Source organism: Megascapheus bottae, chromosome 26 (genome assembly GCF_031878675.1).
Source record: "Megascapheus bottae isolate mThoBot1 chromosome 26, mThoBot2.hap1, whole genome shotgun sequence".
In the NCBI taxonomy this organism is placed as follows: Eukaryota; Metazoa; Chordata; class Mammalia; order Rodentia; family Geomyidae; genus Megascapheus; species Megascapheus bottae.
The window spans coordinates 14,431,972-14,457,502 of NC_143534.1; the positions used below are offsets into that span (position 1 = coordinate 14,431,972).

Here is a 25,531-nt window from a genome sequence, read left to right on the forward strand (position 1 = left end):
GGTTCTCAAACAAAACAAACAAAAGAATTATTATGTGCCTCAAATAGTATAATGCTTGTCTAGCAAGTGCAAGGCCCTGTGTTCGAACTGAAATATTGAAGGAGGAGGAGAAAGAAGAGGAGGAAGAAGGAAAGGGTGAAAAGCAGATGGAAGAGAAGGTAGAGTATAAGGAGAATTAATTGAAGCTGAATAGTTGGTCAATACTCAAGTTTGGAGTTGAAATAAAGATTATTTCCTTACTCCAGGCCTTTTACTTTTAACTCTACGAGTTAGCACTTCATTTATCCACAAATACAGTTTTTATTTGGCTGATCAGTTTCAAAATGGAAGATTTCCTTCTCCCATAAAGCAAGAGGTAGGCTGATTTTGAGATTCTTTTCAAAGCACTCCACTGGGAGGGTCAAAGGCCAAGTCCAGCCAAGGCAAAAAGTTAGTGAGATTCCCTCCATCTCAGCAAACAGCTCAGGCACAATAGCTTATGTCTGTAATCTCAGCTCTTTGAGAGGCAGTGATAGGAGGATTCTAGTTCCTGTCCAGTCCTAATGAAAAATGGGAGGACCTATCTGAAAAATAACAAAAGCATTAAGGCCTTAGGGTATGGCTTAAGTGCAGAGCACCTGCCTAACAAGAACAAAATTGTGAATTCAGACTCCAGTACCACCAATAACAGTGATATTTAATTTAAGTAAAACTGTGAAGGAAGATGGACATGGTGCTACATACTTAGGAGGCAGAGGAAGGAGGATTATAAATTCATGGCCAGCAGGGGCTGTAGAATGAGACTCTGTCCCAGATAGTTTTGTTTTCATTTTCTTAAGTGATCAGGAGAGAAAGGAGTTGGGGAAAAGGACTGAAAACAAGATTGAATATAAAACATCTCTCTGAATTTTCATATTACTGACTTCATTAGCAAATTCTGTCTCCTGATACATAAGTCAGATAAGTAATTTGTTTCTCTTCATCTGAACTCTGTGTGTGTGTGTGTGTGTGTGTGTGTGTGTGTGTTATACTCCTTAGCAAAGTCCTTCTCAGCTTTCTTGTGGGAAAGGGCTCAAGGAAATGTGGAAGGCTACTAGAGATATTTTCCCCAGATCTGGCTTCAAGACTATAGCAATAAATAAGAAACATTAAAGTCATCAGCTTGTCTTTGCTCTCCCTAATCAGCTGTTGAAAATTCACCGCTGATCGTTCCCTCAGCAATAAAAGTGTCTTGACTGCCACTTTCCCTAATGAGTAGAACTTACAGTACAGTGCTCTCCAGGAGAGAAAAACAGGAAGAACTGGCATGCACGGCACAAGCAATCTCAGTAACTTCCCATACCTTGGGCAGAAAGGACACTCTTCCTTGCCTCTACCCACCTGCTAGACTGCTTTAGTTCTGATGGTTCTCTTAACAGTATAAGGTGCCCCTACACGTTTCTCACAGAAAAAGGACTCACAAAGTCCTCCTGCTGCAAACCAAGAACTAGGTCTTTTTTGTTTCTTCTGGGTTAGCCAGTTCTGAAACTGGACATTAGACATACAGGATACATAGCAAAGCCTGAATCAATTTCACATTATGAACCAAGAGATAAGAAGGTGAGGGCTGCTTTCATGCCAATGGTAAACACTTGGGAGAACTTGAAGAGCTTTTAAGAATGATACTACACTGCCTGAAAAGGCATTACATCGAGCCAAAGGTCAAAGTGTAATGGATTCAAGACCACAGTTGGAGTAAGTACCCTGGAAACTTTGGTATTTCAATTCAACTTGCAAGCTTGGTATTAGTTTTCATCTCTCCAGGACAACCCACAACTCCTTCTCCATTTAGTTTGATAGATGTATTTGTGTATGTTGGGGGGTAATGGAAGGGAAACACAAAATGGCTCTTTTGATTTGTGAAAAAAAATGTAATTCAACTATGTTGATTGAAGTGGGTTTACAGCGGTATCTGGAATTTTTCAACATGTATCTGCTTCATGAAAGTAGAAAAAAATACAAAGTGAACAGTAACTGATAATAAAGAATCTGAGTTGGAATTCTAGTCATATTTTTTCATGTAGAAAAGCTAGTTTTGCTCACACATATCTAGTTTGGTTGAAATGTTTCAGATGACTCAAAATCAAAGATCACATAAATTAATCATAAAATTTCTCTTTGAAAATCCACTGTGGCTTATGGCTTTGGCTAATTGTTCATGCTATATGGAAACAGCAAAGAGGCCCTGCTATTTCAAATAATACCTAGAATAACAAAAACAGACTAGTACTAATTTTAGTTAACACTGGTTGCTAAGGAAAGGACAAAAATAGCATACACAGAATTTTCCCCCGCCTCTTAGTTATGTATTTAGAAATGCTTCAGATTATTCAGAATATAAGAAAAATTATTTGAAGATAAAGAAAATCTCTGCTCATACATTTTTTCGAGAAGATTCAAGATATTTATAAGGCTCATAGCACCCAAAGCCTACATTAATTTTGGGAGGGATAATTATTATTTTTTCATATATTTTTATTGTAATTAATAAAAGGGTTCCATTAATAAAAGGTACATTACTTCACATACTTTGATACCCTTTCTCATATCTTCGTCCCCATTTCCCTCCCCCGACTCCAGTCCCTCATCTTGTTTTCCTCCCTTCCCTACCTGATTTCAAATAATCAATTAAGCATATATAAAATAAAGCAGACTACAAGGTAAAATAATGTAACAATATGAGATAACCAAGGGATAGCAAAAGAAATGAGAGATAACATAGTACATTAAGGACAACAATCACTCATTATATGGCTTTTGTTTCTATATCCTGAAGGTCCTTTCATTTAGCCTCATCCTAATGGCCTTATGTATCTAGATTTTGTTCTATTGTAAATCTCTGCTAGGAAAGCCCAAGATTTCTACTGATTATGACAAATGAGGGAAACCATTGAGCCTATGTTCCTTTGAGCCTGGCTTTTCACTTAATATGATTTTTCTAAGTCTTTCCATTTCCTTACAAATGGGGCTATGTCATTCTTTCTGACAGCAGCATAGAATTCCATTGTGTATAAATACCATATCTTGTTGATCCACTCATCAACTGAGGGACATCTGGGTTGATTCCATATCTTTGCTATAATAAATAGTGCTGCAATGAACATCATTGTGCTAGTGGATTTAGTATGCCCTTGTTTCTGGACGGTTGGGTAAATGCCAAGTAGTGGAATTGCTGGGTCATAGGGGAGCTCTATGTTTAGTCTTCTGAGGAACTGCCATACTGCTTTCCATAGTGGTTGAATGAGTTTGCACTCCCACCAGCAGTGTAGTAGTGATCTCTCTTGGCCACATCTCATCCAGGATCTGTTGTTATTAGATTTCTTGATTCTGGCCATTCTAACTGCAATGAGGTGGAATCTTAGAGTTGTTTTGAGTTGCATTTCTTTTATGGCCACAGATGTCGAGCATTTCTTCATGTGTCTATAGGCCATTTTTGTTTCTTCTTCAGAGAAGACTCTCTTTAAGTCTTTGGCCCATCTTTTAATGGGATGGTTGTTTCTTTGGAGATTAGGTTAGGAGTGAATTGATATTTTGATCTGTAGTTACCTTTAAATATGAGGCCTTTGTCCGTTGTATGGTTAGTGAAGATCTTCTCCCACTCTGTAGGCTTTCTAGTTGAATTGCTAGCTATGTCCTTTGCCACACAGAAGCTCTGCAGTTTAATGCAGTCCCACTTTTCCAGACTTTCTCTGATTTGTTTTGTTTCTTGGTCCTTATTAAGAAAGTTTCAACCTGTGCCAAGGAGACCTAGTGTATCTCTTATTAGTTCTTGTAAAGATTTCAGTGTATCTTCTTTTCTCTCAAGGTCTTTGATCCATTTGGAGTTAATTCTAGTGCAGGATGAAGGTATATGAGTTCAATGATAAAAATTAAAAAAAAATAAACAACAAAAAAAAGTTAAACAAGAAAAAAGGTAGGGGGAGATACCACATAATTGTGAGTTCTTGAACAAGAAATACTAGGGTTAAGAACCAACAGATTAAAAAGCAGGTGACTGTATCAATAAAAATATCATTTATATACAGTCTGTACCTATGTAGTCATTATGTTTCTACAAACGGCCACAATGACAGAAGGAAAGGAGGGGAGGGGAGAGAAAAGAAAAAAAAATGGAAAGAATCATAACATTAAAAAAAGTTGGAAGTACGATGGCCAAAAAAATAAGAACACATAAAAATGCAAATGAAATAAGGTAGAAAGAAAAAAGAAAAAGAAGTGGGATATTCTTCAGTTCGTTTTTTGGTTTTTGGTTTTTTTTTGGAGGGGGGATGGGATAGGAAAATTGTGTCTCACCTAAATTCGTGGTCGAAACACTTCTTGAGATTTGGCTTTGAGGTTTTTCTGATCAGTTTGCTTGATTGGGCAGAAAAAACGGTGAAGCTGCAAGAGGCTTTGTTTACCAGGAGTGCGGCCCCGCCCAGAGGGAGGAACTTCCTCTAGTGCCTGGGGCGGAAGTCAGGCTAAGTTGCCTCTGGGAAATCCTTTGCCCTTTTGAATGACGGCACTGCCAACACCACTTCTCAGGCTCCAGTTGGTTCGGCCGGGTCTTTGCCAGCAGTCAAGATGGCGCTGCTCTCAGCTGGTGGGGAAGGGGATTTCTTCCCAATGCTGTTCTGCCAGCGGAAGTGGAAACTTCTCCTCAGAGGTACTCACAAATTGCTGGATTCTCTGGTTCCGTGAAGCTGGCAGGTCCGTGCACAGGGCCGGGTGTGGGCTCTCGGCTCGCGCAGGCTCTGTGAGGCTTTGTCTGGAGCCAGCAGGTCTGCCGCTACCTAGAAGCGCCATCTGCTCAGGTTCGGGAGGGAGGCTTTGTCTCCACGGAGGCTCCAAGTGGCTGGCACAGCTCTAAGCTGTCTTCTTGCTCTGGTTTCCTGCCTTTCTCCTCTCTGACTGAGATCTCTGTGGTGCTAAAGCTTACTTAGGATGGACCTTTGTGTATGAACTTTCCCCTACGATGCTAGAACTGGTCTCTTGATGAGAGCTCAGAAAGACTCACACTGAACCACCGCCATCTTCCATGGGTATCTCTACTTGTACTTTTTTAAAGCAAATTTGGACTACTATGGCTCTTACTTCCAACAGCATCAAGAAAACAAAGTTGAATCTAGGCAATCAAGCACAATTAATGATTAAAAGCATGAGCTATGTAATGAAAGTAATTTAATACACACACACACACACACACACACACACACACACACACACACAGGCCTAGGCTTGAACTCAGGAGTTGGGTGTTGATACTGTGATATTATTCAAGGCTAGCATTCCATCACTTGAGATAGAGCTCCACTTCTTGCATTTTGGATTTTCTTATCCAAGCTGGCTTTGAACCATGAATCTTCTGAAGTGGCACCTTTCCTCCAAAAGGGAATCTGATTTGGCTCTGATTCCCATTTATATCTCCTCTCCATACAAAGTTACTCTAGAGATATCCTGTCATTTGTATATGTGCTCAATATCATTTGCAGAATGAATAAATAAAGTCACGCAAATTTCATTTATTAAACTTTGCAGCCTAAGTTTCAATACATTTAGGGCACTGAGAAACAACTTATTCTATGTTCAGAGTGATGATATCTGAATAAGTTACTACTTAGTAGACTTGGCTACTTAGCAGACTTTAAATACAGAAAAGAAGATTTGCTGATGACAAGGTGAAAAATGACAAAAAGCCTTTGTGGCCTAATTTAAGCAGGAATTAACTATAATCCAGAATTAGTGTCATTAGGAAAAGGAACTTAAAATTCCATTAATATGTAGAGATACATATAAAGGTGTTTATATTCACTTATTCAAGAATTAATTGCAGGCAATCAGGAAAATAGTTAATTTGGAAATCTAGTACTGTGCTTAATTTATTTATGTATCCATTCAGAAAGAAAGTGAATAGATTCCATGAATTCTCACTTCACAACTTGAAAGCAGGTAGGTGGAAGGGAAAGCAGAAAGGAATAAGAGCTACCATGCCTCGTGCTGGTGTTTGCATACCTATTCTAATACAGCCTCCAATATGAGAAATAAAATTTTCACATCTATGTGTTAGAAAATAGTCTCCAGAAATTACTTTTTCCCTCCCAACCTTTTTTTTTTTTAGTTTTTTATTACTATGCTCAGGTAAAGAAAATAAAATTCATCTAAAGAAAGGGAGCGTGTGTTATTATTGATAAACCAGAGGAAGAACTTTCAAAGATACAAAAACACAAGTGGAAACAAGTTCCCCATTTCTGACCAGGAGCCTGTGAGGAGAAAATGATCAATCACTGTCAGAGAAGATTTTTGCATTCATCCACATTGGAAGTGTGTGACATATAATTATAAGGTTGAAAGAAAACTTCAAAGATTCTTCCTAAAGTAACCCTCCCAGACAGAATGTTCAAAAGATTGCTGAAAATAACTATTCAACACTTATTTGAAAATTTTAGAGAAATAGTTTACTCAGTGTCCATGGATAATACATCATACTGTCTTCCTTTCTCCCAGTTATAATGTTTCTTGATGTATGCTCTAAATTAAGAGCCAGAAGTACACAACTGATTTAAATAGCTTTGGATTCCTACATATTAATGAAAGGCTGGTCTTAAAAATCAATTTAGAAGTTACTTTTCCAAATCTGGTTCAGATCAGTCCTTTCCCATGCTGGCCTATGTGAATGAAAAAGATTTTTTTTTTACTTTCCTATTACTCCAAGAAACAAAGTTTTTGTTGAAAATTGAATATATATATATTCCTTTAAAAATTAGGTTCCATTATGATTTATTTTATCAAAAACTGATTTGTATAATTAAGGATCAGATTTTTATGTGGAGGATCATGGGTTAGCACAGATAAATGGTCTCTAATTAAAAGTTAAGACAAGCTTGCTGATGAGTTACAGTTTCGCTGGAATTTCTGTAGTTTCCAACAACTGTGTAATTCATCTTCCCAGCTGGAACACTTTTGAAAGTGAGAAGCTGGAGACCTATTAATATTACAGTGACGGTTAGTCATAAACTGAAACCATCCTATACAGACTGAAGGCCCAATTACCTTATCAATACCCAAATCCCTCACACAATGAAAATGATCAGACGGTGTCTTTAAGTTACTCTAAAAATAGGAGCTTTCCTGTGCATGATTTTGACAAATTTGTAAAGCTATTAACAATACTGGCAATCAAGTTAAATGTATTCTTCTACCCATTGCCAAGTAGAATGCTGGTTGACCAGGGGCACTTCTTTTAGAAAATAGATCATAGAATAGTTCCAAGAAACAGTGTCAGAAAAAATTGTTGGTAATAGGATTGTCAAGGTTCATGAGTTAGAGTTTTCTAAATACCTCTTCCATCAGAGATCTACCACCTCACATAATTACATACTGCATTCTCTATGCACATTCCAGTATTGGTGCTATATGCCAAGTTCTGAATCAGAAAATTAGCCTTCACAAAACCACATAGCATACTTATACTACTTACCAGAAAGCATTTTTTTCTGGGTGATTCTAAGGCAAGAATCCTGAGAACAATTTTTCTCAATAGCATAATTCAATTCCAAATATGTAATCATCTACCTAGAGAGGGACCTATTTTAAGTATCAGATGTTCTTGCTGACTAGTGGAGATGATAGCTCTGAATTCTTATTCTTCCATTTGTCTTCAGCATCTCTCTGTCTTCATTGTCCAGTTTCTGTCCAGGGTTAATTATCAGAATACATGTCCAGCTTCCACAGCTGTAATATAAAAAATTTAAGTTAGATGATACTCCAAAGTCTGCCTACCTCTAAGTTCATACTGGGAATCTGTGTATATGTGTGGTTCTCAGCCAAATTAGTTCTGCCTCTGACTAGATCAGAGTTTGCAGCTTTTTCAGGTGTTCGGCCCTTTCCCAGATGCTATGTGCTGCTGCACAGCTAGCTCTCAGTCCAGTCAGTGGCCTCACAGTGGGCCATAGGATGGAGTTGCACACTTCAGTCTCAGCTAGACCAGTAGGTGGCTAGTTTGCGCCTAGCCTGTTCCCAGGGGCCGACCCAGCGGAGGATGTGAGCTCTGAGGGTGGAGCCACACCTTTCTGGCTCTCAGAGGCAAGCTTGGCCCCTACTGGTCTGCCTGCTGTGTTTCAGTGGCTTTGCTGAGAGTCTTTCTGTGACTCCGTGGGGGGGGGGCGGGTTGGTGGGGGAGGGCACCTCACTTAGTCAGATGCTGGCTACAGACTCCCCCCCCCCCTGCACACCCCCACCCGCTGTTGGAAGGCAGGATCTTAGCACCCCATAGCCTCCAGTTTCAGTGGCCTGGGAGAGGAGGCTGTTGGGCAGGTGGGAGCAGGGACACCTCTGCCCCCTTTGGTGGGGTGCTGGGTCTTAGTGCCCACTCACCTATCAGTCTCCAGTCAATAGCTTGGGGGCAGCGCTGTCGGGGCAAGGGACAGGATTCTGAATTCCTTGCCCCCCTGCACTTGCCAACCTTTCTTAAGCAGAGTGGGAGGGGTCTGGGTTAAGTTCTGTAGGTTGCCACCAGCTCTGCTTTCCCGATGGGTTTGGGGGAGCCTCCCCAAAAGGCTTGGGAAATCCTTATATTAAAGGTGAGTTTCCCATTGCTGGGTGGTCCCTATATAGTTCTGCCTCTCACTTTAGTCTTAGATTGTTCATTTTCTTTCCCTCCATGGACTTAAGCAAAATTCATAAAGAATTTTGTTCTTGGAGAAGAAACATCTAGTGGACATGTCTAATCCTAAGCATCGTCCCTGCCTTTGAAGTACTTTTCAGGATCTCTCCACACTTTTCTGGAAGGATCTTGTGAGATTCATAAATCACAAGCCTGTGGGTGGGTGGATTCCTGGATTGATAGCCACCTTCTCTGATGGAGTGTTTCCCCTCTGATATCAGCATGCTCAGTCAGCCTCCAGCAGCATACAGGGTCCTGACCCAGCTGAGTCACCACTTCTGTTTTATGTTTCCCTAAAGCCCCAACCTTCTGTCCCTGGACGTTGGGCTATGATTTCTTTTCTTACCGTAATTCCAATGCATAGGAAAAATAATGAGTTCAAGACAAAAAAGAAGTTAGGGCTTGTCTGTTGTTGTTGTTGTTTGAATTTGAGGCTTGAACATGAGTCTTTTACCAGCAATTGTCAGCTTAGTGGGAACTGGAAATATTTGGTTCTTTTTTTCATTTTATGCATTTTTATTGTTATTATTAAGCTGATATACAGAAGGGTTACAGTTACATGTCAGATAAAGGGTTCATTTCTTTTTGAACAATGTCATCCCTTGTTTTCTCCCAGGTATTTCTTTCTGTCCCCACATATGTTGTATAGTTAATGTTTAACATAGTATTTTTTTTAAAAAGAAAAGAAATTCTATTCAGGTGGCCAGTGACTCATACTTATATTCTTAGCTACTCAAGAGACTGAATCTAAGGATCCCTAAGTAGGAAAGTCCATGAGACTCCTCTCCCCAATTAACCATTAAAAAGTTGGAACTGCAAATCTGGTAGAGTGCCAGTCCTTCAGTTTAAGCCCCAGGTCATTCTCTCTCTCTCTCTCTCTCTCTCTCTCTCTCTCTCTCTCTCTCTCTCTCTCTCTCTCTCTCTCTCTCTCTCTCTCTCTCTCTCTCGTCCTTCAGTTTAAGCCCCAGGTCATTCTCTCTCTCTCTTTCTCTCTCTCTCTCTCTCTCTCTCTCTCTCTCTCTCTCTCTCTCTCTCTCTCTCTCTCTCCCCTCTCCCTCTCCCTCTCCCTCTCCCTCTCCCTCTCCCTCTCCCTCTCCTCTCCCTCTCCCTCTCCCCTCTCTCTCTCTCTCTCTCTCCTCTCTCTCTGTCTCTCTCTCTGTGTGTATGTATACGTGTTTCTCTCACACACATCTCTCACACACCTATATTTCCTTATTCACAAAGTATTTGTGTATATGTAAATGGTATAACACAATGCTTTAATCCATACACACACTGAGAACCAAGTCACTGAGGGACTCAGCTTCTCAGTGTCTCTTCTGTTTTGAGACACATGATATATCATTATTGTATTTACCATGCTGCGTCAAGAATGATGTGCATGCCCATTCTTCCTATCAAAGAATAACTTGGTCTACAGAGATCCTCTCCCCTCTCCCTTTTCCCTTCTTGTCTCCATAATACTCTGTTAGGCACATTTTGTTCTCACCTTCTCTGAGAGTGACTTTTTCAAAGTTCCACCTAGGAGTAACATGATGAGATGCTTGGCTTTGTATGCCAGCCTCATTTCACTTCATATAATATAATTCCAGTCCCTCCACACTGTCACAAATGGCAGGACTGTATGCTTTCTTAGGACTGAATAGTATTGCCGTAACCACAATGTGGAGTAATGCGAAATGGTGTGCTGACAGATGACTGTCATGTCTGCCCATTTCAGGACCACTTCTGTTTAGTATGTCCACACTGCACTCTCGTATTCCCATGGCTAGCTTAGAAATGATTTTGCTGAGGGCTTGGATCTTAAATGTCCTCTAAAATCTCATGTGTCATGGGCCTAATGTCCTTCAATGAAGCTGTTGCGATGAATTGAAAGTTTAGGAGGCCTAGTGGGAGGAAGTGGGTCATGAAAGTGTGCCTTCTCATTTGACAAGATCCACCACCACTTTATGCTAAAAGCTCTGGAGAAACTAGGCTGTGTATGACAAACTCACAGCTAGCATTATACTTAATGGTGAAAACTAAAGCCATTCCCTCTAAAATCAGAACGAGACAAGGATGTCCACTCTCTCCACTCCTCTTTACATAGTATTAGAATTCCTAGCCAGAGCACTAAGGCAAGAAGCAAGCATAAAGGGGATCCAAATAGGGAAAGAGGAAGTAAAGTTTCCCTCTTTGCAGATGACATGATTCTGTATTTAATGAACCCTATAGACTCCACTCCCAAGCTTCTTGAGCTGATTCAAGACTTTGGCAAGGTAGCAGGGTATAAAATTAACCCTCAAAAATCAACTGCCTTCCTCTACGCCAACAGTGAGAGGAACGAGGCAACAATCAGGGAAGCAACTCCTTTTGCAATAGCCTCAAAGAAAATAAAGTACCTAGGAATTAACTAAGAATGTAAAGGACAGTTCTGATGAAAACTTTAAAACCCTGAAAAAGGAAATTAAAGCAGAACTGAGGAATTGGAAAAACCTCCCATGCTCCTGGATTGGAAGAATTAAAATCATGAAAATGGCAATCTTGCCAAGGGCTATATACAAATTCAACACAATACCAATCAATATCCCAATGTCATTCTTCAAAGAAATAGAAGAGGCAATTCAAAATTTCATATGGAATAATAAAAGACCCCATATAGTAAAAAACACTTCTTAGCAGAAAGAATAGCGCTGGGGAATTTCAATACTAAACTTTAGACTCTATTACAGAGCTATAGTGACCAAAACAGCTTGGTACTGGCACAAGAACAGGCCCGAAGACCAATGGAATAGAACTGAGGACCCAGATATTAAACCACAGATCTATAGCCACCTAATCTTTGATAAGGGACCCCCCAAAATAGAATGGAAGACAGACAGCCTCTTCAACAAGTGGTGCTGGCAGAACTGATTAAGCACCTGCAGAAAACTAGAGCTGGATCCTTCTTTGTCAACCTGTGCAAGGATTAACTCCAAATGGATTAAAGACCTTGAAGTAAAAGCCGATACAGTGAAAACTTTATAAGGAGTAAGAGATACACTAGGCCTCCTTGGCACAGGTTGAAACTTTCTTAATAAGGACCAAGAAACAAAACAAATCAGAGAAAGACTGGATAGGTAGGACTGCATTAAACTGCAGAGCTCCTGTGTGGCAAAGGACATAGCTAGCAATTCAACTAGAAAGCCTACACAGTGGGAGAAGATCTCCACTAATCACACAATGGACAAAGGCCTCGTATTTAAAGATAACTACAGCTCAAAATATCAATTCACTCCTAAACTAATCTCCAAAGAAACAACCATCCCATTAAAAGATGGGCCAAAGACTTAAAGAGAGTCTTCTCTGAAGAAGAAACAAAAATGGCCTATAGACACATGAAGAAATGCTCGACATCTGTGGCCATAAAAGAAATGCAACTCAAAACAACTCTAAGATTCCACCTCATTGCAGTTAGAATGGCCAGAATCAAGAAATCTAATAACAACAGATCCTGGAGGGGATGTGGCCAGGAGGGATCACTACTACACTGTTGGTGGGAGTGCAAACTCATTCAACCACTATGGAAAGCGGTATGGCAGTTCCTCAAAAGACTAAATATAGAACTCCCCTATAACCCAGTAATTCCACTACTTGGCATTTACCCAATTGTCCAGAAACAAGGACATACTAAATCCACTAGCACAACGATGTTCATTGCAGCACTATTTATCATAGCAAAGGTATGGAACCAACCCAGATGCCCTTCAGTTGATGAGTGGATCATCAAGATGTCGTATTGATACACAATGGAATTCTATGCTGCCATCAGGAAGAATGACATCACCCCATTTGTAAGGAAATGGAAAGACTTAGAAAAAATCATATTAAGTGAAGTAAGCCAGACTCAAAGGAACAGAGGCTCAATGGTTTCTCTAGTTTGTCATAATCAGTAGAAACCTTGGGCTCTCCTAGCAGAGATTTACAGTAGAGCAAAATCTAGAAATATGAGGCCATATAGTGTGATGGTAAATGTAAGGACCTCCAGGATATAGAAACAAAAGCCATATAATGAGCGACTGTGGTCCTTAATGTACTATGTTATCACTCATCTCTTTTGCTGTCCCTTGGTTATCTCATATTGTTACAATATTTCACCTTGTTATCTGATATATTCTATATATGCTTAATTGGTTATTTGAAATTGGATAGGGAAGGGAGGAAATCAAGATGGGTGGGGGAGGGAGGGGGGAAATGGGACCATGACATGAGAAAGGGTATCAAAGTATGTGAAGTAATGCACCTTCTACCTGGTGAATACAATATAACCGTTCTATTAATTACAACAACAAATATTTGGAGAAAAAGAAAGTGTGCCTTTAAAGAGGATATTGGAACTGGGCAACAGTTAAGCTAGCTAGTGAGGAAGCTGAGATCTCAGGACCATAGTTCAAAAGTAGCCAAGACCGAAAAGGATAACTGCCAACAAAGCCAGAAGTAGAGCTATGGCTCAAGTGGTAGAACATTAACCTTGAGTGCAAGAATTCAGAAACAGTTTTCAGGCCCTGCCATGATAAACACACATGCTCTCTTGCTCTTCCTGTCTCTGTCTCTGTCTCTGTCTCTCTGTCTCTGTCTCCCTCTCTCTCTCTCTCTCTCTCTCTCTCTCTCTCTCTCTCTCTCTCTCTCCCTCCCTCCCTCCCTCCCTCCCTCCCTCCCTCTCTCTCTCTCTCTCTCTCTCTCTCTCTCTCTCTCTCTCTCTCTTCTCTTCTTTCTCTCTCTCTCTCTCTCTCTCTCTCTTCTTCTTCTCTCTCTCTCTCTCTCTCTCTCTCTCTCTCTCTCTCTCTCTCTCTCTCTCTCTCTCTCTCTCTCTCTCTCTCTGACACACACACACGAGTACATGGAAATCCTTGCTCCTTCTATTTCTATTTCTCTCCCACTTTCCCCCTCTCATTCCTTCTTTCAATTTCTGTTTCTGTCGTTTGCCTTTCTCTCCTCTCATCTCTGCTCTTTTTTCTCTCTGTCTCTCTGACTATATATGTCTGCTGAGTATTCTGACAGGCAGAGGAAAAAAAAATAGATATGCAGAGGTCAGCAAAATCCTGAGGTCAGACCATTCTGAATGACCAGACCTCTGGTATGCCCAATTATGCTTCAGAGGCCCTTAGACACCAGACAATTCCAACAGCTCTCCAGCTGTGTTTGTTCCATCCAGGGTTTGGAAATCATTATCCTGATTATTGTTTCACTATGTCTTGACCACATAAATGACATCTACAAACACCTAATTTTCCAAAAGCGTTTCTAGCACATAATGGGGCGACATAGATTATGAACACATTCTTTCTCCTAGTTTAGCAATATGAATTAAAAGTACGTTTATTTCCTGCTGTTTTCCTCATTAGTGCATGTGGAGGTCTTTCTCCTCCTTCCTTTTCTGTTAAAATCTAAGGTGACAGATATTAGGAGAGCAGAGAACCAGCTAGTGAGTTGTGATGAATTATTCCATAAAGGATCGTTTCTTATGTGCACAGTTTCCAACACAAATCTTAGACCAAGTGATGAGTGGATCTTTGTTTATCCATCAGAACAAAACTACTCTATTAAAGAAAAAAATGCAATTATTTTGCCTTTTAATAAGGAAGACTTTCATATTCTTTCCTAGGAAATAGCTTTCAGAATTAAGTATCTCCCAAGACATTAAAGAACTAAGATGAAAGTAATTTTAAGTTATGTGTATGATAAAATAAATGCAAGTCATGAGAAAGTTGTGTAATTCATACACCATTTTCCACAGATTGCAAGCTAAAAGAGTTTTTTAAACTAATTAAGTTGGTAATGTGATTCAAAGAAATGAAACTGAATTATAATTATTACTTATTTATCATACAAAAAGCTTCCAGTTGCCAAGTAGCAATTAATAGTCAATTAATTGATGGTTAATTGTTGCTCATCCCAACTAAATACTGGTGGCTCATGTCTGTAATTTTAGCTACTCAGGAGGCTGAGATCTGAGGTTTGGAGCCAGCCCAAGGGAAGGAAAGTCTGTGAGACTCTTATCTCTAACCACCAAAAGGCAAAAGTGGTGCTGTGGTTCAAGTTGTAGAGCACTTGTCTAGGAGATGCATGTGCAATCTGATATGTTTTTATTTTTTTACTTTTGCTTTTTTTTTTTAAACTATGGGCCTGGGTGCTGTTCCTGAGCTCTTCAGCTCAAGGCTACTGCCCTACCACTTGAGCCACAGTGCCACTTCCAGTTTGCTAGTGCCACAGTGCCACTTCCAGTTTTCTGGTGATTAATTGGAGATAAGAGTCTCGGAAACTTTTGTGCCCTGGCTGGCTTTGAACCTCAATCTTCAGATCTCAGTCTCTTGAGTAACTAGGATGATAAGCATGAGCCACTATCTTGGTGGAAATTTTAAGCTAATAATGACCAATCAGATTCATTTGGATGTGTTTGGAAGTTACAAAGACATTTTTTCTCTAAGTTGGGGAATTTAGAATTGGAATTGTGAGGATCCTAAATAGATACAATTGGCAAATATTTTTTCTGAGGTCCTTCCTCTGCAGTGACTTAATTTAGAATGCATTGTTTTAGACATGAATTAATTAACTGATAGCTCTAAGAAATCACATAGACTCTATTTTGGACTGATATTTGCCAGTAAAGGATACACCATAAAGAAACAAACAAGCATTAATACATGCTATAGTTTTCAATTCATTCTTTGTTCTCCTTCTTTCAGACACAGGCCCCAGGAAACCAAACTCACTTTTATCCTGACAAGTTCTACAAAAGGAAGTTGCCATCCCTGGTGGATTGTGCAGGACAAACAATATACTTTCTTGAGATCACAATAGGCAGGGCTATGATGCCCTACCCATTTGGTGTATTTGAGCCTGTACCCTACAGGAAGCCATGCCATTGAGCCATGGGAAGTAAATGAAATAATTGTCCACTGGTTGTTTTATTTACTATGGGGTAGCTGAAGTTGTTTCTGTGTAAACCTATCTACCACCTCTGGAGACTGCTGAAAATGAATCTAACAAACTAACTTAAAGGAACGCTCTTAGAACAATGCCATTCCTTTTTTTAACCAAAGCATCAATAATATATTTTGCTTTCTTTTAACATGCAGGCTGCCTGGAGAAAACAAAGGCAAGGGGAAAAAAATCCCTGTAAATAATAAAAATCCAAAGTGAGGTCACCATTTCTATCCTCAGCAGGGGACTACAGTTTGAACTCTCCACTTTTTAATCATGAATAATTTTCCCACTAGGCTGCAATCCTTCTAGTTCCTGAAAGATGGATTTTGTGTTCTCCTGCTCTGATGATTGCCTACTATGAGGTTAGTGTGATTTGGGTGCTAATGTTCCTTTTCTATTATTTATGGTCGATCGAAGGAAATGGTTGTCTGGTTTTCTTTACAGTGTAAGGTTAAACTAGAAAAAAATTAGTTAATCCTTAAAGCAGAATTAAGATGATTGAATAATAATTATATCTTACTTGAATGAATAGAAAATAGACATTCACTGTTCACAGCTAATACCTTAAAAAAAAATAACATAGGGATCAATAGGGAAGGAGGTATCATATTGATTGGCTCATAATAACTTCAAAATGGTCCTGCAGGTGAGATCTTCACTCTATATGAGCCCCAAGAAATAAGTCTCAGAAAACACAAAACATCGTCAAGGTCAAGAGTCAGAACTTAGACTTAAAGATGAAATCTCCTGATGATTCATCATGTGATCCCCAGAAATAATCTCCATCTCCCAGGGCCTCAATTCCCTTATCAATAAAGTAGAAAAAACAATAATAACTGCATTAAAAACATTGTTAGGAAGCGTCCATAAATTAAACTGGGCATTTGTGGCTTCTGCCTATAATCCTAGCTACTCAAGAGGCTGAGATCTAGAAGATCAAAGTTAGAAGCCAGCCTGGCAGAAAAGTCCATGAGACTCTATCTTCAAAATAATCAGAAAAAAAAGCTGAGCTAGAGGAGTTGTTCAAGTGATAAATACTTGCCTTGCAAGCACACACTAGCTAAGCAAATAATCTACAGAAGTCTGAGCTCAAACTCCAGTGTTCCCAGGATAAAACAAATATTTTCACCCGATAAAAATAATAGTGTCATATGCCTTTACAAATGGTCACTAAAATTAACAAATAGAGTCAAAAGTGGTGGATCATGCCTATAACCCCTAACTACACCTAAGCTGAAAACTGAGAAAATCATAATTAAAGATTGGCCTGGGTAAAAAGTCAGTGACTTTACCTACCAATAAGTTGGGTGTAATTTTTGACCATCTGTAAAGCCAGCTATGCAGGAGTTACCCATAGAGGGTAATGATACAATGCCAGCCCTAGAGGCAAAAAGAGTAAAATCCCATGTAAAAATAAGTAATGCCAACTGAGCTGGGAGTATGGCTCAAGCAGTAGAGCACTTGCCTACCAAGCACAAGGCCCTGAATTCCAGCCCACTCAATACCACCCCAAAAAAGAGGAACAAAAGCAATAAATAGAAGCTAAATGTATAGGCTTGTCCCTGATAGCCTTAGGTAACAACTCGGGCTTTCCTGTTTTTGAAGGGTAGGTCAGACTGGCTCCGGGAGCAATATGCAGCATTTCAGAAAGCCTAGGGATGACCAGAAGTTTCCTAAGGTAACAACCAACACCCAGACCTGTGGAACACCAGTTTCACTGTTTGGCCGCTTTTCTTGTCCTTTCTCTAACTACAGGCAGGGAAAGCCTTCCCTCTGCTGCAGGGACACCATCCATGACAGCAGTCTTGTGTGATGATAAACTGTCCTCATCATCATGTCAGTGGCTGAAAGAATGGAAAAACAACTTAAAGATTGATAAAGTAAACCATTGTCTTTAAGACAAAAACAAGTTGTTTTTTTTTAAAGTATAGAACCAAAAAGAAGGAAAATTAATAAGCAGATCTGGGAACTAAGGATTCTTTCAGTTCTAAAATACTAATAATATCATTATCTTTTTGATAGTACTCTGGTTTAAACATGTGGCCTTATACTTGCTAAGTAATGGCTCTGCCACTTAAGCCAGGCCTTTAATCCTTTTCTGCCATATATATATATATGTATATATATATATACATACACATATATACACATATATACATATGTGTTTAAGTACATATATGTATTTCATATATACACATATGTATTTATCCATATATATGAAATACATATGCACATATGCATATATGTATGTTTAATGAATAAATATATGTCCAATACACATGTATGCACTATACATGTATGTATACATGAATTCATCAGTATGTATGAAATATATAAATGCAGATATAAATGTATATAAATGTGAATATATATATATATATAGGCAGTATGTGGAAAACAACTGTCATATTAGGTAGCACAGATTCCGATTTTTCCCAAAAAGAAGCAAGTCAATGTCTACCTGTGCCATAGCTACAATTATGTCAGTAACAATTATATGATATTGGAGTGAAAACATCTCAAGTATGTCTTATATATGCTGTCTTCTAAGCCCTGTTCATAAATGAAACTAGAAATTATTATTGTTTGATTTCCTCGTTTACAGTGAGTACCCCTCCATATAAGCCAAATCTTCAGCCAAGCTTTTTGCTGGTTATCTTGGAGATGGCAAATCTTGGACTTTTCCACCTGAGCTACCTTCCTATCTTGATCTGAAGCTGAGTAGTTTAGCCACATAAGTAGCTAGGATTACAGGAATGAGCCACCAGTATTCAATCATTGTTGATATACCTGTACAAGCAGAGCAAAAAAAAAAAAAAAAACTTCACTACTTATATTTGGAGTGCATTGCTATGTAAACTATTTGGAAGACAAATTAGTTGTATTTATAGAAGCAGGAACCAGAGATAGTAAGGGAGAGCTTATGCTGATCATAAAGTTTCTGGTTTCTCTTCAGTTTCATGAATACGGTGCATGCTAATCTTCCCATTTACAATTCTGAATGAGTGACAGATTGGCTTCACTCCTGAAGCTTCCACATCTACAATATTTGTTGCGAGAGAATGGCATGGGAAGGTTATTGGGGCAGTGAAGTGTGTTAGTTACGCTCTAAAGAAAACCAAATCCTGCTTAATCCAAATGCAAAGCCTTGATAGTCAACTATTTAATAATACTATGGGACAGAGAATTAATTGCAGAAATAAAATTTCAGATTTTAATTGCTTCCTGATATAAAGACCCCCCCTTTCATATATCATTTGCTATAATTTATTTCTAAAACTGAAATGGAAAAACCTATGAACAAAGCTAGAAATAAAAATGTGGGTTTTAAATTCTCCATTAAATTCTAAATCTGTACTATATTAATTTATTTATTTATATATGCTAGTCATGGGACTGAACTAAGGGCCTAGACAATGTTTCTGAGCTATTTTACTTAAGGCTAGATCTCTATCATTTTGAGCCACAGTACCACTTCCAGTTTTCTGATGGCTGATTGGAGATAAGAGTCCCTTTCTTGCTTGGGCTGGCTTTGAACAATGATTCTCAGGTCTCTGCCACTTAAGTAGATAAGGTTACAAATAGGAATTACTGGTCCCCGGGTATGCTGTTTATTTTTAAAGAGTTTATAAATGTATTTTTCTTTTATAAAAGCAAATTATGTACATGAAAAAAGCAGAGAGTAAGACTTTCCTCCTGAATTGGTAGAAGTATAGGATGAGTAGACTGAGATTCTTTAGAGCAAATGAAGAAAGCTTGTATGTAGCCACTTACATAAGCACACATGTTTCTCTTTGTTTTACTGTTCAAAGTGTAATATTTGACTTTTCCATTAATAGTATATAGTTAGTGATATTTGTTTTCAGTAAAGTGTGATCATGTGAATGACAGTCTTCATTTTCCATATTACCATATCCTAGCTAGCTAGAGGCGATACTTTGGAAGAGCAGAAGCAATACAGCTTGTAAGAAATGCAGTGTAGTAAAACTTATGCTTCTTTCCCCTTGGTGGCCTTAGATTTTTAATTACCTTTCCATTCCAGTGCCTGACAGTCATCAAAACTTATTTACTATAAAGAATTCAATGTGCTGGTTTTTAAAACTTTTGAGTTGAGATGTTAGCTTTTCTACCCATTTATTCCTCCATTTCTGTAGAGAGTGGAATGATCACTTATGAAGGAATTCTAAGAACAAGTAAGGAGATTGGAGACTATCCTTCCTTGGTGACCCAGGACCTGGCACAAAATAGAGACGACATGTTTGCATTTGTCTCACGCCAATCCCATGGACCAAATTGAATGTTTCTAATTCAATCTCATGCTTTAAGAAATGTGATGGCATCTCTGTCACCAACTCCTTTATTACTGAAAAATAGTGTATAAATGGAGAGAAAATAGTCTGAACTAAATAATTGTCATTAAAATTGAAGACTAAAGGGGGGGAAGGGAAGGAGGAACAAAAGAAGCCAGTGGGGGGCATTGTGTGTAAGAGAGAGAGAGAAAGACAGACAGACAGACAGACAGACATAGAGAGTAGGCTCAAAGTACATGATAGATAGATAGATAGATAGATAGATAGATAGATAGATAGATAGATGAGTGTGTGTGTATGAAATGTCATAATGCAACCCATTATTTCGTGCCATAAAAATGTATTTTGAAAAACTCAAATAAGTGGATTATTTTATTAAATATGAATATCATAGTCAATCAGCTTATTGACTCACTAGGAATCAACCAATTTATATCTGAGAGAGAATGGGGGGGAAAGGTGAGACTTGGAGGGAAAATGTTGAAAGGAAGATCAGATATTCAACCAGCCATGGTGACATCTGGTGACGTCCTTCCGAGCTGTCACTAGAATTGAGATAGAAGGATTATGATTTCCTCAGGGGAGTATTGGCATAACTTTGGGTAAGACATTTTCCTAAGGTGCAGGAGAAGCTAATAGAGAGCTTTAAGAGAGGAGAGACACAATGTATTTATATTAAAGACAAATTCAAGAGCCATGATGAAAATACACCTTCATGGAAAGTACAATATTTGGTAGAAGCAAACAAGCAGACCATGTTAAGAGGTAATTGAAAGACAAAAAAGATGACAGTGGCTTCACCAAAGGAAAAACTGGTAAGATTCAGGATATATTCTTCATGTAGCACCAACAGGATACGTTGATTAATTGGATGTAAGGAACCGTTGTCTAGGCTCAGAATTCAAACAGTTCTTCTGACAAACTGGACTGGAGGCAAGAGGTAAATTCTCTGATATGATACAATTTTTGGTAAACTCTACAAACTGTAAATAAGTAAAAGTTATATTCACATCTAAACATTGAGCTTGTCATAGTATTCCAAAATTAAATTCGTACCCAGAATGATGACACCAACATATCAACATGACAAGTTTTACTGCAGTCCACCATCCCCTTCTTGTCAACCCATGAATCAAGTGGAGGTCACATTAGTAATGATCTCAATCACATCAACTCTAGCTCTTAAACTGCATATCATATAAGCTCACTGAAATTTCTATCTTGTGTCTCTCTGGACATAACGGACAGGTTATGGGTGTGTCTTTTAATTGTCGATCATAAGTGTTCTCTCTTCTTTACTCACTTGTTACTATAACAGCCGTCATGGCTCCTGGGGCTGGTCTGCCACTTTGTCACTTGTGGAATAATGCCAATCTGTTCCCTTTGGCTTTAGGAAAAGTGGCAGGACAAGATGATGTGATTCGATGTGGCCACTGAGAGATGCTGTCTACCCTCAACACGACACTGCTTTCCACACATCCTAGCCACAGTTAGCAGTGTTGTAATAAAAATGTCAATTCCTACTATTGTCAAATTCTGAGCCTGTCTGATGATCAATGAAACAGAGCCCCTAGAAGTCAATTTGTACCAGAACTTTTGCTTGAAAGAGACAACAGTAATGAGTTCTGTGCATATTTGAGAGGAAAAAATAACATGAGAAGAATAGGCTTCCCACACTTTTTCTTCCTTGAAACTTCCTTCTGTGTACAACAGGCAACATGGCTTATGGAGTCTCTGGTAACAAGAGCCTTTTTCTTCTAGGATTTCCATTGAGACTGACCTAGATATCAGAGTTTGGGAGAATGAAATGTTAGTTTTATAACTAATAAAATCCGGGCTACACCAAACAGACTCATTAGAGACAGGCCTGGTGGCTAGTCACAGTCCTGGTGAAATGTGGGCCAACTTCTAAACCACACATGGGGAGCCTTGGGCTGGCTCAGCTTCCAAGGTCAGGTGATCATTGACCAGAAGAGAAACAGGGTGTGAAGAAGAAGGAGCTGTTCAGAAGGAAAAAAAATTCTGCACATAGAAACACAAGGTAAAGGGAATGGAGTTACATCCTCATTCCTCTATCTTCACAGGGCTTTTGGCCTTTGGAATCCAGTAGGAAACATTCTTTTCATGTAAGTTTTCTTTACTTTCTTTCCTTTTTTTTGCCAATCCTGAGACTTGAACTCAAGGTCTAGGCCCTGTTCTTGAGCTTTCTCAAAGATACTGCTCTACCACTTGAGTCACAACACCACTTCTGGCTTTTTTCTGTGTATGTGGTACTGTGGAATCTAACCCTGGGCTTCCTGCATGCTAGGCAAGCACTCTACCACTAGGCCGCACTCCCAGACTATCATTTCAGTTTTCTATCCAAGAAAACTCACAATGCCTTCTAAGGGCACAATCCATTTCTATCTGAAACTCAAACTCTTATCTAGGTCCTCAAGGTACACTACCTTCCTTGAATATCTGGCAGATGACAAGATCTCAGTAAATGTCTACTAATGACAAAAGAACTGTCATCACTCTTCTAGTCATGAATATGTTTGGATTACTAAGCATATCTTGTCTAAGATTGAGTTAAACAGCCACGAATCAAAATAGTCCAAGACATGTGTCATGTTCCCTCTGTAATCTATTTGAAAATTCAGGTTGAAGTGGGAATTGCTTCCACTCATGGACACCACAAAAGCAAGTCTGCTAGAAAAATATGCTATCATCAATCACAAAAGGAAGATAAGTTCTCATTTGTGAGCTCATTTTGGAGAGTTGATAATATCCAGGTTACATGCTCAAGAGTGTTTACTTCTTTATAGTAAATTCACACAGTGGATGAAGAAGTTTACATTTGGTAGGATTGCCTGTTATTCCAGATGTTTATATGTTGAAAAATCTGTAATGTGATGTACAGTCTGTTTTACCACTGGCTTGAAAAGTCATAGTAAAGTCTAACTGTTAAGCAGCTTGTAATACTGGGGAAACTGGCTGTACATTTCATAATCAATAGCATCTCTGCGGATCTACTCAGCTGAAGGTTATGGAAGACAAAAATCCAACTGGCTGAGCCCTTATATAAAGTTTATAACTAGCTTACTTATAAAGTTCATAGCTTTATAATATTTATCACTATACATACAAAGTTGCACACTTCTAAATTATATGTCTGCTTATAAAAATATTTTTGTATAAATATACAAAAATATATATATAAATTAAATTTGTATATGTAAGTATGCACATGGACATGCAAACAATAGATAGATGGCTTAATTAACCCAGAGGGTCAAGTGCACCCCAGGTCCCGAGAATTTTCTGCTTTTCTTTTTCTACCATTGGCTTTTTCTCACTTCCTGTCCTGAATGTGATACCATAGTACCAACCATCGGATCTTCACACAGGCCCACAGTGTGAGAAAAAAGTAAGCCCTAGTCTCAGAATTCTTATTAGCAATCAGAAAAAGATATACTTCTCTCACGTCTCATTCACTGACCAAAAAATTTTGCCAGACTTTTCATAAAACAACCACTGGAGAGGAGAATGGCTCCCCAGGACTACTACAGTATGACTGATTCATTTGCTAGTGTTGTGGAAAAGCTTAACTCCCTAAGACAAGAGACACACCGTGTGGTGAAGCAAAGCTGGTTTTTAATTGGTATGCAAGGAATACAAGAAGTAGTTGTTGATTGAGCAAATGGCTTTCTCTGTAGGCATCAACAACAGTAAAATGCCTCCAGTAGAATAGCTATTTAGTGAAAACAAAATAAAAAAAAACCAAATAGGAAGGAAGGAAGCTGTAATATAAGGCTTCAATGGTTCTTTAAGTCCACGGTCTTAACCTCATGGGGAGAGGCCCAAATTGGTAGTGGCTTTGACTGCTCAGAGGAGCCCATGCCTGGATTTGAACCTTAGCCATCCTGTTTGATGGCTATGTTATGTTGAGAAATTACTTAACCGCTTCTTTATTTGGTACTATGAAAGAAAGGTAAGATTGAAATAACACTGATAATTGAAATGGCACCTGTTTGAGACTTTCTTGGACATAAGAGTTATAGACATCCTTACCCAGATTGGCTTCAAACCATGATCCTCAGATCTCAGCCTCTTGGGTAACTAGGATTACAGACAATGAGACAGCAATGTCCAGCTTATACGTTTTTATAATATGTGCAAATGGAAGATCATCTGTATTAAGGCCATACTATTCTACACTGGATAAATAGGGAATTGATAATAGTGGATAGAGAATGTGGGAAGGAGAAGTGTACCTGTCACTCTTCTGTTGCTGTTAACAAATACTTGAGGAAAACAACGTGAAGGGAAGGATTCTTTCCTTTTGGCTCAAGTGTCAGTGGTTTTAGCCTGGAAACCCCAGTCCTTAACTCTCTTGATCCTGAGCCTATAAACAAGGCAGAGCATCATGGTGGCCTGAGTATGACAGCGGCTGCTCACCTCACAGTGGGCCAAAGACAGGTAGAGAAATAAAGAGAGGGCTAATGAGAAATAACCTTCAAAAAGCATTATCTCCATTGACTTACATTCTCCAGTTAGGCTCTGCCTACTCAGAAGTGTCTACCACCTCCTAAAATAGCACCAGTAACTAGAGACCAAGCATCTCACACATGAGCCTGTGGAAGACATTTCATGTTGAAACCGTAACACTTGTGATGAGTCAGATACTGTAGGAACTACTGATAAAGTTTTCAAGAGGCCTGCCCTGAAGGTGGGTGAGCAAGAAGGAGTAAGAAGCATGACAGGGGGTGGGAGCCAAAGACAGAGGTGGAAATTGACAAGTACGGAGAGGTCAATGGCGCTTTGACTTGGCCTGGCAATAAAACTAAATTTAGCAGGGAGAACAAGGAAAAGCCTGTCAAGGAAAGAAAACTTCCAGAATTCCAGACAGCTGGAGAGGAGTGAATCAATTCAAGAAGGGAAAGACAGCTGTGGACAGAGAGGCAGAAGGAGCTTCAGCTTAAGAGCCATTAGTGTGTTCTAGGAACTGAGTGAGCAGAGAATTCTAGAAAGGCCAGTGACCGGAGTGAGCCTGGATTGATGAGTAGCAGATTCACTATAGACCATGCTTCTCCTCAGGGCAGTGAGAGGGTAGAAGGATCCAAGCTCATTTAGAAACTTCTAGTTCTATCTAGGCTAAATCTAAATTTCTGAATCATAATATTCCAGCTCTCGACCCATGTAGACACTCAATCTATGTCTGTGGAATAAATGAACGCCTCAACTGAAACATGAAATACAAACTGGGCTTGGGTACATTTTTCATTTAGCTGTCTGAGTTGAAGTGGACCCCATTAAATTGTAATTATTTGCAGGAAGGACCTTTCAAATTCCATTTGGGTTCATCTTTATCATTACAAAGAAGGGAAATTCTGGACACTCTACCACACTGATTCATAACAGCAGGTCACAGCTGCTTCCTCCAAAAGTGCAATAAACACATATTTTTCCCTCTCTCTAGACAATACTTTTTCACAATAGCCTTCAATATTGAAAAGATTTGAACTACATTATTTCCTTTGCCACCACTCTCCAAGCATTCTCAGCAGAGCCTATCACACAGAACGCATTTAATATATATTCAGCTACGTCAGCCATCCGAGAGAATTCCAGAAGG

General features: G+C 39.1%; 1 long non-coding RNA gene across 1 annotated transcript; it reads left to right on the forward strand.

Annotated features, from left to right (window-relative positions):
• The first annotated feature begins 4,581 nt into the window (after positions 1-4,581).
• LOC150045979 (uncharacterized) lies at positions 4,582-21,431 on the forward strand. The gene is made up of 3 exons (XR_016532757.1): positions 4,582-4,663; positions 15,898-15,966; positions 21,308-21,431. It is a non-coding gene; the product is annotated as an uncharacterized LOC150045979 (long non-coding RNA).
• The last annotated feature ends 4,100 nt before the right edge of the window (positions 21,432-25,531 follow it).